This window comes from Protobothrops mucrosquamatus, unplaced genomic scaffold, assembly GCF_001527695.2.
Source record: "Protobothrops mucrosquamatus isolate PMUCROS unplaced genomic scaffold, P.Mucros_1.0 scaffold1740, whole genome shotgun sequence".
In the NCBI taxonomy this organism is placed as follows: domain Eukaryota; kingdom Metazoa; phylum Chordata; class Lepidosauria; order Squamata; family Viperidae; genus Protobothrops; species Protobothrops mucrosquamatus.
In genome coordinates this window covers 230,822-245,486 of record NW_015387886.1, presented here as the reverse complement: position 1 = coordinate 245,486, position 14,665 = coordinate 230,822, and positions in this window count along the sequence as shown.

The following is a 14,665-nucleotide window of genomic DNA, read 5'->3' as shown; positions in this document are numbered from 1 at the left end:
GCAAACCTGCTACAGCTTCCACACTGCATTCATTTTTTTCCCCTTTTCTCCTGCTACCCTAGCAACAGCAAATATACATGGTATGGATCGTTTCTGATCTTGTGTTCTGCAATAAGCCGCAATCTCTGTCATTCAGAAATTATTCCCTTCATGAAAAGTAGATTTTTTTAAAAAAACAAAAAAACTGGAAAATATGAATGGATTTCTGTATATGTGAATGAAAGAGCTGGCTAGCATACCAGCATTTCTGTGAATGAAGCAGGGCCTGGCAGGTCTACCAGGCAGCAATTCCTTGGATGCTAACTATGTGAACCAATAAGATGCAGCCAGGATGACTCATTCAACAAAGGCTTGCTAAATAGTGGAAGATTCCATTTCCCACACAGGTAAGATATTTCTATACATATACAATCCACAACTAGGAATCAATACATATTTCCAAGTAAATAATGAATACATCACTGCAATATTTTTCTCCAGCATATGGTGTGTGTTTGTGTGTGTATTCCTCAAAATTCATTTAGCTGATTTATGTTCAGACTGGCATGGATATTTATATAATTATATTGACAATGACTACTTTTCATTATTTCCAAATGAATAGAATTTAAAAGATATACTGTAAATAGTTATCACAACTTTGAGGGTGCTATCAAAGTGCATTTCACTGTACTTAAGTCTCTACTTAGAATTTAGAGCACTAGGCAATACTGTATTGCTTTCCACAGTGGGGAAGATAATGCTACATTCTTCTCAATATTGAATTTTGGAACGGGCTGAATTTTGGAAAATATTTTTTTAATGTTTGGGCATTTGAAAGATTCATTTAACTCTGGTTGGGAGTTTATTCCTACAGTTTTGGACAACCTATTTTGTTTTTTTTAAAAAATGTTTAAAGGTTTTTTATTACAATAGACATATTCACTTGTCTTCTGGTTTATTGAAGCAGTATGTCAAATAGCACTTGCCACAATAATGTCTATCAAAGTGGCTAGCCATGAACCCTCCAGCCCCACATTCTTCAGATGGATACTCACGGCGTAAATGGCTGATTTTGCCATTCTCATCCACCTTGTAGTTTTAATCCCAGACTGGCATTAAAGATACCTTCCTAAAATCATTGCTTTTTGTCTCTTTAGTTTATCAGATGTGTGGGATTAGTGTGTAACACTAATATGAAGTACGAAAAAATGAATTTTGATATAATTATGAAGTAAAAGAGGCTGTAGATGAAGGGAAAATGCATGTCAGGAAGTGATTGCTGCAAATTATATAATGCATATATAGGAAAAAAGTTTCAAAGAATATTGGCAAGGGGATTGAGAAACGGTCAAAATTAAAAGAGAGAAAGACCAATGGTGACAGAAATATAACAGAAATGATGGGATTATCTGGGTGAAGTGAGGGGATATAGTACTAGAGATTTGTATGAGGGATGATAAAAATGAATGCTACAAATCTTAAGTGGTCAAGAAAACATTGATGACAAGGAAATCATACATAATGTGGGAATATTAAAAATGGCTAAGGCTGCATGAATGGATGATATAACAGGAAAAATGTTAAAATATGAATTGCTTATCGAACAACTGAATGCTTGTGGTAATGTTACTGAGGTGCTGTTGTTAGGGACATAAATCTGTGTGTCACTTTGTACGCAAACAATGATTGTTGCTGGGTAAGAACCTGAATGATTTTCAATGCATGTTAGAGACAGTGAATGCTGCAATAAGAGTATGGATCTGAAAACTAATATATCAAAACCAAGTACTTGATGGGGAAACGGAATGAACAAGTGCAGCTTGTACATAAAGAGATAAAAGTATACCTCAGTAGAATGCTTACTAAAAATAGGGAAATGGATGCAGAACTTTTCAGACATACAAATACTAATAGAAAAGTGGTAGGTGGTAAGGGGTCTATCATGAGGAATGGATACTTCACAAAAGGATTACATAAAAGAATGTATTTCTTCTCATTTTGTTATGTAGAAGTGAGAATTAGGTATGTCGCAGTTGATGAATCAGAAGGATCAGATTAAAGGGTACTGGATGAATATGGATTACATACAAACAGTGAGCAGTAGAAAAGTATATTAAGGTATTCATATAGAGGGAATCGGTGAGAACTGAATCACAAAACAAATGTGTTAAGCAAAAGTAAATGGGTTGAGAGGAAGAAGACAGGAAAGTCTTAATAAGATGATGAATTCTTTAAAAAGCAGGAGGTGCAAAGTTTAAAGAGCCAAAGGCAATGTATGAAGCATTGTATGGATATGGAGGAATCACATATTATTCATGTTTTGCAAGAATGAAAAGCTCTGGGGAGGTATAATGAAATGTTTGGTATAAACAAAATTTAGCTGTGGTTTCTTTGCTTTTTCTGATCTCATGCCTAAATTCCTATGGTTTACCATTCCCTATTCCTTTTCTCTGTTTTTTATAATGCTTACCATGGAAAGGTAAAGGATATAGCTGAAAGATTTGTATGTATGTGTGCATACATACATTCAGATTCAGAAAAAAGAAATTCCCACAGATCCATTTTGAGACCCCTTTTCTTCACAATAGATGATTCTCTCAATTCTCTTTACTGAATGTAACACTAAAATTCTTACCTTGTCTCATTTTCATATGTTCAGTGTGTCCATATTCTCTCTTTTTCTCCAAATCTGTTTAGCCAATGTCTCTCAGAGTCTCAGATGATGTTTCTACTTTAACATAGTCAAAGCTTTTTATTCAAAAGGCCTTTTAAAAATGATGAAGGACCTGAGGCTCCCCTCCTGTTATCTTAATAATAATAATAGAGTTGGAAGGGACCTTGGAGGTCTTCTAGTCCAACCCCCTGCTCAGGCAGGAAACCCTATACAATTTCAGACATCTTCTCACTGCTTTCTCCACTGATTAGTTTTTTTTCTATTGTTTTTTTTTTCAACGAAAAACCAAATACTGGGAGTGTTTGGGGGAACTTAAAACGTCACATGTTAAATGACTGTTTTGCTGTTTTGACCAAAAATATTGATCCATGCAATCATTTTAAATCCTGAATTACATGATGAATGCCCTCTCCAGAACAATTGGTTATCCCTTTAAAAAGGCTTTCATTAATCCTATTTTAGGGATTAGGTGGTCTACATAATACTATTTTATAATTGCAATCTTCCCATGTCTTCATTTATGCCATACCATTCACCATCGTTTTCCTTACCAGAGAAGGAATAAACTCAGAAATGTTCAGTGGTGGGATTCAAATATGTGAACAACCGGTTCTCTGTTTGGATGCCACTTCCGGAAATCCATTCTGGCCCTGAGCAACAAAAAATTAGCTACTGGTTCTGCCGAACTGGTGCGAACTGGCTGAATCCCACCACTAGAACTGTTGAAGAATAGGGAAAGAAAATGCATTGCTGGAACATAGCAGGAAGGGGTATCTTTGCAGGAGATTTCTTGTGCCATTTTCCTTCCCTTTACCAATACATATACCCCTTAGCTAACAAAGCAAAAATATCAGTGAGTGATTTTGTTTTGTTTTATACTCTGAGCTTGTTGGCAAGGGGGCAGTTGTGGCTTTCTGTATAAATAGAGTAGAGTCAATGGACACTCCCCTCCACTGCATAGGTGATTTAAAAGAAGAAAGGGGACTAACAGATAATTTCTCCTCCCTACCCTGCTCCCCAATTTATTTTGACGGAAAGTATTAGTGAGAGAATTCCTGAAGTAATGCTTTCCCAATGGTGAATAGGGCCCTTATTATGGTTGAAACATCATATAGTTCCTGGTAGAATTAACATAAAAATAGAGAAAGGTATGCTATGAATATCAGCAAGGTGATGTTTCTATGGTATTGTGACGCTGTCTAGAAATTATTATGAAGTAGATTCTAAAATTGACTAGAGAAACATCATTACCAAGGAATGGAGCAAGGCAACTTCCAGTGCAATTTATATTTGTCCATAAACACAAATGCAATTGCAATCCTCTAGCTCTATGCTAAAGGCGCTTTTTGAAAATTAAACATATGTTCCAAACAGCAAATTTACTATTAGTGCAAATTATAACTTAAATTTAAAAAGTCTTCTGTGCATCTGTGTTAGGAACACACAAAGAAAAACTTAAAACCAGCAAATTTAAGTGCTTCGAAATTTCAGAGTGAGCCACAGAGAAAAAGAATGAACTAAACATTGGTGTGGCAAAACAGAAATCTAGGAAAAGATCCTCACTGCCATCTCCGTGACGACAGCTCACCATTGATAGAATGGTGTTCAATACAGAAGCAGAGGCCTGAAAATGTCACACCACATCTGCACAGGCTTTGTCTTAATAATAATAATAAAGTTGGAAGGGACCTTGGAGGTCATCTAGTCCAACCCCCTGCTCAGGTAGGAAACCCTATACCATTTCAGACAAATGGCTGTCCAGTCTCTTCTTAAAAACTTCCAGTGTTGGAGCATTCACCGCTTCTGGAAGCAGGTTGTTCCACTTGTTAATTGTTCTAACTGTCAGGAAGTTTCTCCTTAGTTCTAGGTTGCTTCTCTCCTTGATTAGTGTCCATCCATTGCTTCTTGTCCCGCCTTCAGACACTTTGGAGAATAGCTTGACTCCCTCTTCTTTGTGGCAGCCCCTGAGATATTGGAACACTGCTATCATGTCCCCCCTCGTCCCCCCCTCTTGATCTCCTCTGTTGTCCTTAACAGTGGTAGCACATTAGATGTTTTTTCATCACTGACATCAGGCAGTTTTGACACAGACTTAAGAAATCTTCTCACTACCTGGGTGGATCAGACAGCAACAGACTTTGTTCAAGTGGTACCTATTGAATTCCATAGTACAGAGTGTGTAGAGGTCAGCAGAACTAGGAGAGGAGAAATGAGTTGATACTTAGACCAACAAGGCAAAAATTTTATTCAGTTTACTTTCTCCTACATAAAAGGACAGGCTAACATTCACTCACATAGGGGTAAATAAAGCAGGGTATTTGGAAGTGCTACGGAGGAGAGAAAATCACACCCACAATCCTTAATAGTGGTTCTTTCTTCACCAACCGGGCACCCTATTTGGGGGTACACTGTGCCTCTGTAGCATAAAAATGAGCATCCCTTCACTTATTTTAATCAAAGGGGAGGGAGTGGAGAAGGGAATGGAAACATTTGACAGAAAGGATGGTTTGAAAGAGCATCCTTTATAGGCCCATGAAAGAAAAGATTAGTTTTGCCAAACAGTTCGCCTCTGCTTTTTTTAAAATCTGGTGATCCTTATTATAACACTTCATCAAACAGGCAGAAATTTAGTTAGTGATATTTTACCTAAGCATAACGTTCCAGTGAACTCAAGAATGTTGGAGAATTATTTATTTTTATTTAAAGTAAGCCCAGGCCCCCACCATAAAAAAATATTGGCAAGCTCCGCTTCTAAAGAGTGAACCACATCATGGGATTGTTGGGGCACAACACAATTTATAAAGCACCTTGCAAATTTAAAATAAAAAAAGAGGAAAGATGTGATGTATTGATTGCAGAGCTTTTTTTTTTAAAGCAACACATAGTAATTATAGTGATGCCAGCGTGTAAATATACAGGAATGTAGCATTTGACAGAATTTACTGGAGATATATCAGGTAAACCTTTTAATATATATATATTATTAATAATATTAAAAAGTTTACCAGACATATCTCCAGTAAATTCTGTCAGATGCTAGATTATTATCAATTAGAATAGAGCTGGAAGGGACTTCGGAGGTCTTCAAGCAGGAGATCCTATACCAGGGGTGTCAACTGCCAGCCCGCAGGCCGGATGCATCGCACGGAAATCGCGCCCACCCCATTGCCGGCAATGGCAAAACTGTCCCAATACGTTGCCCGACATCACGTGATGTCGCGAGTTTGACATGTCTGCCCTATACCATTTCAGATAGATGGCTGTCCAGTCTTTTCTTAAAAATCTCCAGTGATGAAGCACCCACAACTTCTGAAGGCCAGCTGTTCCACTGGTTAATTGTTCTCACTGTTAGCAAGTTTATCCTTAATTCCAGGTTGCTTTTCTCCTTGATTAGTTTCCATCAATAATTTCTAAGTTCTAAAACAGTGAATTCCTTCCTCTTGAAATGGATTGAGATTTAAAACAGGTTCTTCCAGCCCAGAAAAAAACTTACACAGAGGCATGGATCAATGTGCTTAGAGAAGAAAAGGTGTCTCCGGGAGTCATCTGGAAAAACAAGATCCGCTTACGAATGCCTTCTATGAATCTCTCCTCTTCCTGCACTGTTTGGATTTGCCTGACCTCACTGCTGAATTTTATTTTATTTTTTTTGTCAGATGGAGAGAGAGCATCCTGGGGCAGAGAAGGTAAAAGGCAACTCCAACTACATCCAATTTATTGTTTTTTAAAAAAATCAAGCAAATATAAGCCTTCAATAATATTAACATGATTATTGCTGTTATCTCATATGCTTTGTCTAAAACTCATGCCCAGTCCTATGAATTTCCAAATTAGAGCCTCCATCTTCCGCAGAAGAAAGAGCTACTGCTCTATGAATATTTTAATAAAAAAGCATTCTGGCTAATACAAATCTAAAAACAGGCCCTTGGATTTCCCCATACCAGGCATTTACATCTCTTCTTGCTGCATGCAAAGATACAAAACTATTGTTGATGAACACATGAAGAATAACCATACAACAGAAATACATTTTTTGATTTGTCCTGATCTGCAACTTCAGATTTCAGCATTTCAGTTTAAAATCTTCTCTCCCTCTCCATTTATATTCGCTGTTTCCATGGCAGTCTGGTTGCTAAGGTGGACCCAATAAACACATTATAGCTTAATCTTCACGTGGAAGTTGTTCTTGAACAAACAGGACACCAGAGCAATTACAAAAAGCATTGCAAGATTTTCAAATCTTGTAGCATGAGTTGCTGTCATGATTATATTGTGTAACCAGGGTATGTATGTATTATTCAGTACCAAGTTAATATTTCAGGATATTAAGTTAATCGCTAACAATGAACTCACATTGTCATTACTGCCAGAGAGGCAGGAACATACAAACAAGATGCACAAGTGAATTAGGTTTCTCCATTCTCATTAGTTCACAACTGATAAAAGCTCACCCACTAGACTACAGGTAGTCAGTCCTCAACTTATGACCACAATTGAGCCCAGAATTTATGTTGATAAGCAAGACAGTTGTTAAGGGAGTTTTCTTCCATGTTATGACTTTTCTCGCCACAGTTGTTAAGTGCATCACTGCAGTTGTTAAGTTAATAACATGGGTTGTTAAGTGAATCTGGCTTCCCCATTGACTTTGCTTCTCAGAAGGTCACAAAAGGGGATCATCACATGACGTCAGACACACCAACCATCATAGATATGAGTCAGTTGTCAACTATCTGAATTTTGATCATGAGACCATGAGGATGCTGCGATGGTCGTAAGTGTGAAAAATGATCATAAGTTTTTTTTTCAGCGCCATGGTAACTTCGAACAGTCACTAAATGAACTATTGAAAGTCGAGGATTGTCTTCCATAGCTTTTCCATGAAGAAGATGCTGAGGCAAATTAGGTTTTGATTGACTGCCGAAGAATACAATACAAAATGCTGATATGAAGGCCAGAAAATTTAGACAAAGCTTTATGTCCAAAGAATTTAGAGGCAATAGAAAAAGATCTGTATTGTGCAGAGACTATAAATTACCAACTTGATCTGAAGATTTGCTAAACAATTTCATATGGCAGAAATACTTTTAGAAAAGAACTAAAATTCCATATTTCATAAGTTTACAATTTAAATGGTAGGGAGGGGGTTAAATCTGCACATGGTCACTTGAATTCTGTCCATAGACATTAATCACAGGTGAAGTCAGCACAGAGTGCATTGCATTAATTCAATCCATTAGCATATGCAATCGCTTATGTATCAGGCAAACATTTTGGCTTTTCAGGCCACTTTGGATCACCTCCATACTTTTTCAGAAACTTTTCTAGAATTCCCCCAAATCATTGATCCTTTTTTCAATATTGGCAATAGTATAGTTATTGAAAGGTTAAGAATGCAAAATGATATATTATATTTGCATCAGATATTTATATGATGATTTTTTCCCCCCAAGGTACTCAATACAGTTTGGAATTTTAAGTTCAGGATCGATAAATCTTACAATGACTACTAGTCGTGACATCTATTTGGGACTTTGAAATCAAAGGCAATGTTCCATTGAATGCCATTTGGGAAGTGTTGGCATCATCATACACTGGTTGCAAGTACTCCAGTAGAGTTTGATTGAACCCTTTAAGGAAAACTTTCACTCAATTAGATGAATTTTTGGTCTTGTCCAGCAGGATCAGAAAAGCTAACAAAAGGAAGAAATAATACTTGAGGTTCTTCCACATACATACATACATACATACACACACACATACATAAATACATAAATACATACATACATACATACATACATAAATACCGTACATACATACGCACACACATATGAAAAACAGCCAAATTTAAACACTGCCTGCCTTTTTTTGTTATTGTTATGTTTGGGGTCTGCAGGTTCTGCCTAACAACTTGTTCTTGGGTTCTCCTTCTTATTCCTTATTCCTTGCTTTTTTACTAAAAGAAGAGCAAGGCAATCTTCCCCTGAGCCAATACAGGCTTCCACAAAAACATCAAACTTGAGTTTACTTTTCAAAACGCTTATGAATTACAAACACTCCATATCTACCAATTAAAATGAGCAGAGTTTAAATTAATTTAGATACAATCAAAGCCAAGCAGTTAGATCACAGACAACCATTAGGTAGGGCTCTGTTTTATTTTTAATAAGCTATCCTGCCTTTAGGCTATGAGGATTTGGATTCTACGGAGCACATTTGAGCTTGCTTGGTATGAAAATGAGATGTGCTTGGAGAGTTAATCTGGTGAGTCGTGACTATTTGTAACTGTCAACTTCTCTCTGATGATAAATAATTAAAGCTTCAGGAAGAACACGCACGCAGGAAGCAGTGGAGTATGCATATACGTAGGTGTGGAAAGCATTTGTTTTCATCCAATCACTGAATAAAGAGCAAATGCATATATACTTATCCATCACACCATTCTCTTTTAGATAAGAACTATTGGAGCAAAGCACAGAAAGGGAGTAGAAATAGTAGACCAAAAAAAATATGAGATAAGAAAAAGACAGAAAACCTAGCTGTATCTAGCTTATTCAGACACATAGCTAAATAAAAAGCATATTATTCATACAATTGGGTTCATTCAGTGCTCCATGATCTGAACCACAATGGGAAGTTGCAGGATCCAGTGCTGACCTGAGCTGCATACAGAGAAAAGGACTGTATGTGTAAACAGCATGATGCTTCAAACATAACAAAACAGCGTATTCAGGATGTGCTCTGAGCCAAGGGCTCAAGCAAACTCTCAGAAATACCGAGTGGTGATTAAGGACTAACACTTCTTTACAAAGGAATCTTACTTTCTGTCTTCATCTTTACCTTTGTCTTATATTATTTATTCATTTCATTGTAAACCTCTGTCTTCCTCTTTTTAAAAATATTTTAAAGGATTTTTAAAAAAACAATCCTTTCCAAATAATTTGACACCAGTCTGGGAGAAAGTAACAATAAACAACTACGGTGCTTTGTGACAGACAAGAAACAATTGAATTGCTTTCAAGTGTGATTGCTTTTAATTTGAACTTTTTTTACCTAACATCTTTACAATAAACATTTTCTTTGTAATTGCCGGTTCAACTTTAATCCCCTCAAAAGCTGCCTTCACCTTATCATAGGCATCCATAGGGATGTTGAATCTGAAATATGATGAGTATGGCACTGTGAGAAAAGACCTGCCTATTTATCTGAGTGATGTCAGTTATAATCCCATGCCTACCATTTTGCAGGTTGCAACATCCCTCCCCCAGACATTGATGATTGATTGCAGGCCGTCAAGTCATTGTCAACTCTTAGTGACCATGTAGACAGATTTTCACCATGATGATCTGTCCCTAGTCTGATCCTTCAGCTCTTCCAATGATGCCCCGATTGCCACTATAACTGAGTTTAACCGATTGCCACTATAACTGAGTTTGCTGCTGATCATCCCCTTCTCTTTTCCAAACATCAACTTTCTATACTATACATTATAAAAATTGTAAAAGGCCATTGAACTGGAATTCAATAATGTTAACAACGAAGCATTAAAAAACACACTTAAATAATATCCTCTTGACTTTTTAAAATGACTCAAGAGCAAACTAAAGGAGGATATTGACCTATATGATAAGTCATAAGAGAATTATCAAAATATAATAAGTATTGAATGAAAAAGGTTAAGGTATGAGAATGAGAATGAAACTGGAAAAATGCTGTAGATGTTGATGATCCAGAAAAAAAAAAAGTGGATCATACACCAGTGGCAAAAAACTAGAGCAGGGTGAATTTGTGTGCTTTACTAGAAAGTTTACCAAAGGTGAGAAAATGGATAAAGAAATTTTAAGATGTTGAAATATTGGTAGAAAATGAATGGGTGCTAAATAATGTAGATTGAGTATAAAAATGAGAATTCAGTGCAAAAGAAATATATTAAGATGGTTTGTCATGGAGAATGAATGAAAACTACACTGCAAAACCAATATATGAATAAAGAATAAAAAAAAGGTTGAGAGGAAGTGAAAGACTAAAAAAGGTGTAGCTAGGGAGAATTTGTAGGATGTAGAAACAGACAGGTGAGAAGAACAAAAGGCAATTTAGGTATGTATGTACTTTAGGGGATTGCTGTACTTTCAGTGGACTTTGGGAGGCAAACAATAAAACAACACAATTTAAACCGATTCATTAAATTCAATAAAATTCCCATTGAAGGTACCCCATTCAGCTTGGATCAAGGCATGATAAAATCAAATCCAAATATGAACCAATATATGAATGTGGTAGAAGAAAAGATGATTTGCCAAAATAGGAAAGCTATGGAGAGATGAAGTCAAAATATTAGACATAAATTGGGTAGACCCAGTTACAGAGCTCCTTGGATAACATATTGATTATTCTTTCTTAATTCAACAGAGTTGCTGCTATGAAATTAAACCTAAGAACAGCTCCTGTGTATGGTGCTTGGACTCTTATTTATTTAAATGTATATGTCATTTGGCTCTCACAACTGTGGGCAATTAGACTGGAATCCAAAAGATTGGATAGTGTCAGGAAGTTTGACCGTTAAAAAAAGATCACCATAAAAGAGCTGGAACATAAAGGAAGATACACCTTCAAGAGAACAGGTTGGAGAACATGTCATATTCTGTATAAGTGAGTGGACTTATAATACTGGGAGACATCACTAGAGAGTTTGGCTTCTAGTTTAACTAGATGCTTCCTGATGACAAAGATGGTTATTATTTCTCTTCTTTGAAGACAATTTCTCCAGGTTGACACTGGCTTAATAGTGGATTTGTCCTTTGCATATTGAAAAATTGTGTTTTTATGTAACCATGCATATATGCTGCCCTAACAGTTTGTCCTCAGCCACATTGTCAGTGTTATTTATACATTATTTTGTTAGCTATTTTTATGATACTTGCATGATTATTCTTTAACCTAGCTCTGCTTTCCATTTCCATTTCCCTTCACAACACATTGATGTTGTGTATGAATTTACCACCGAGTACTTTTTTAAAGCCACAAAACAGGGGTCAAGATCTTAAATAACGGCAAAGCAGGAAATGCGACAAATGCCTGCATGATATGTAACATGGTATCTATCTATCTATCTATCTATCTATCTATCTATCTATCTATCTATCTATCTATCATCTATCTATCTATCTATCTATCTATCTATCTATCTATCTATCTATCTATCTATCTATCTGTCTATCTACTTGCTCATTACAATGTCCTTCTATAGAAATAGGAGCACTTCATGGGTGGTTATATTTTTATTTTCTGCAGTAAAAATTTGGGGTCATACCTAGGGATCTCATTTATGTCAGGACTTAAAATGACAGCTGATACTTTTTTCTTCTGGACTGAATCACACACCAGTCCCAATATGTTTTATTGCTTCTTTTGTTCTTGATCTTTATATTTTTGTGATGGAGATTTTAGATGAGGGTACAAGACCTTTCCTGACTTCTCCAGGATGGTATACTGCAATCCTGAATAACTATGGCCTGCCCCTTTAACACTCTGTCTTGCCCAAGGTGAGACTGACGTCATATGAGGGGGTAGGAATGTTGCCATAGCAATGCAAAACCGTGGGTGGGAGATGTTAGCCAACAATGTAGGTGTTCCCCATCCTTTCCCCTTCTGATACAGTACATTATAAGAATTGTTCAAATATGATTTTATTAAAGGAGACACTCTTGGAGATAATTCCAACTCTAGCTGTCTGCTGTCAGTGTGACTCTATGCCTTGTGCTCTGAAACAGCTAAGTGTGAGACGTATTGTCTTCGTAGACACCTGATTTGCTTCCTTGGTTTAGCAGCCTTCAGGAGACCTGCAGCTATGCAAATTTGCCCATGATAAGTGTATTATCTTTTTCGATATTTTTAATATTGCCAATGACAGCCATCCCCCCCCCATTTAATGCTAGGAAAAGCAAGAAAATGGCACTCCCCTGGATTTGACGATCCCATTTGACTGCCTCAGGTAGTCTCAGAATACCACTAACTTGACATGTTCATTCAAACACTGCAATCCATAGAGAGCGCAGGCATGAGTCATCAGGAGCATGCAGCTTTAACTCTGCAGCTTATGTCCTGCCTTCATAGCAATAGCTGTACCAGCCTGAGCTATTCTACCCAGCAGCAGTGATTATTCAGAATTATCCAATGGTGGAGCCTGTGGGCAAGTATGCCATCTTCAAAGAGCTCCGGCTGTGCTTCCATCCCTATTATGTCTCAGCAGAACAAGGGTTCTGTTTGCAGAAGAAGGGGGGAGAGCAAGACACAGGGTGAGGAATGCCTCCTTTGTAGCCCATAGTAGAGTGATCATGGGATCAGACAAGTAAAACAACAGAGCCCTTACTCCAATTACTACCCAATGTGGCGGAAGTGAGGGGACAGAAGCAGGGAACTCAGTTTTTTGGTACCCATTCTCTCGGCACCCAAATGATTCACTTTCCCTGTGCAGTAGTAGAATGTTTTCCTATCCACAGGGGAAGAAGATATGGAGCTTTACAGCCCACAGCATTGTAGTAAAAGAGTCTGCAATTTCACTGTGTGACTCTCAGCTGCAAAACCAGTACCTCCACAGTGATGTCAGAGCCACTACATTGCAGGACTGTCAGTTGCAGAACTGCTTCCAAGAATGTGGGAAAACAAGCTGGGGAGAATTGCTCCATGGCAGCCATTTTGTCCCAATCCTACTGGGGTTCACTGGCATCAGAATACGCTATTGTCCCTGTTCTCCCTTTCATAAAAGGAACTGGATCTTCCTAGTGCTGGCAGAACTGACCTCCCAAAGATCTATATCCAGTGGTGGGATTCAAATATGTGAACAACCGGTTCTTGGCATGGATGCCGCTTCCGGAAGTCCATTCTGGGACTGGGCCACAAAAAATTAGCTATTGGTTCTGCCAAACTGGTGCGAACTGGCCGAATCCCACCACTGTCTATATCCCGTTCTTCTCTCCCCACTGGTACTGGCAGTGTAAAATAGACATCGTGGGCAGAGTAGGACTGTGCTGCTGTCAATCAGTAGCCAAAAACTAGACAGAGGATATGTTGGCAGAAGCCTCAGGTGGCTAACAAAGAGTTGTCTTGCTAAGATGAACCAAAGTGGCAAAGTTTATGGTGGAAGAAGCTGGAAAAACATCATCTTAAAACCAAAGCAGGAAAAGGTTTTAGGCTGGCTTCTCCAAGGGTTGAGAGCGAACTGAATATGATGTTGTCCATGTTGTTTAGACTAGAGGATCCATTTGCTAAAGCATAGCCAATCATACTTAGCAGCTTGTGTAGAAGATCAATAAAAAAGAATGTGCTTTTCCTTGTCATAAACACTATAAATGAAATTGGTTAATTTCTATGTCTAATTTATATCAACTAAGGCATATTTAGATTTGATATTTGTCCTATATCTTGCAAATAGGCCACTACCAGGAATCCAGAATGATACTCAGAACACTGTATCACTGATGCAAGTTAACCAGTGAAGAGGCCAAAAATTCCACCACTGGACTGGAATAGCATTCAGTGGAGAAAGGATTGCTGGTGGAAAAAAATAGAAGTCTGGGGAGATGGAGGAAAAGTGAAGTTGCTTAGGGGAAAAAAGAGGAAAAGAAGGAGGGAGGAATAGATTGGATGAAATTGAATCTTGCAGGAAGCTAGACAGTGACTGTAGAGAAAGTGGAGGCCAGCAAAGACCTCCAAAGAGAAGGCTGAATAGTGGAGAAGACTGTGTTAGAAATGAGGAATGCACTAGATGAGAAGAGTGAGATCACCAACCAGAGATCTGAAAGTACATTTACTGAGAGGATGTCTGTGAGGGTAAAGGCTGCTAGACCTAGAAGGCATACTTTGAGGAACTGCCCAGATTCAGGAGCAGAATCTGGGTTGTTGGGTTGGGGTCCCTGCATTGCAGTCATGAATTGTGGGGTGCACTGTGATTGTTACATATCCTTCTGGTGAGGCAAGGCAGCCACTTTTAGGCCTTGGATATGTGCATGAGAT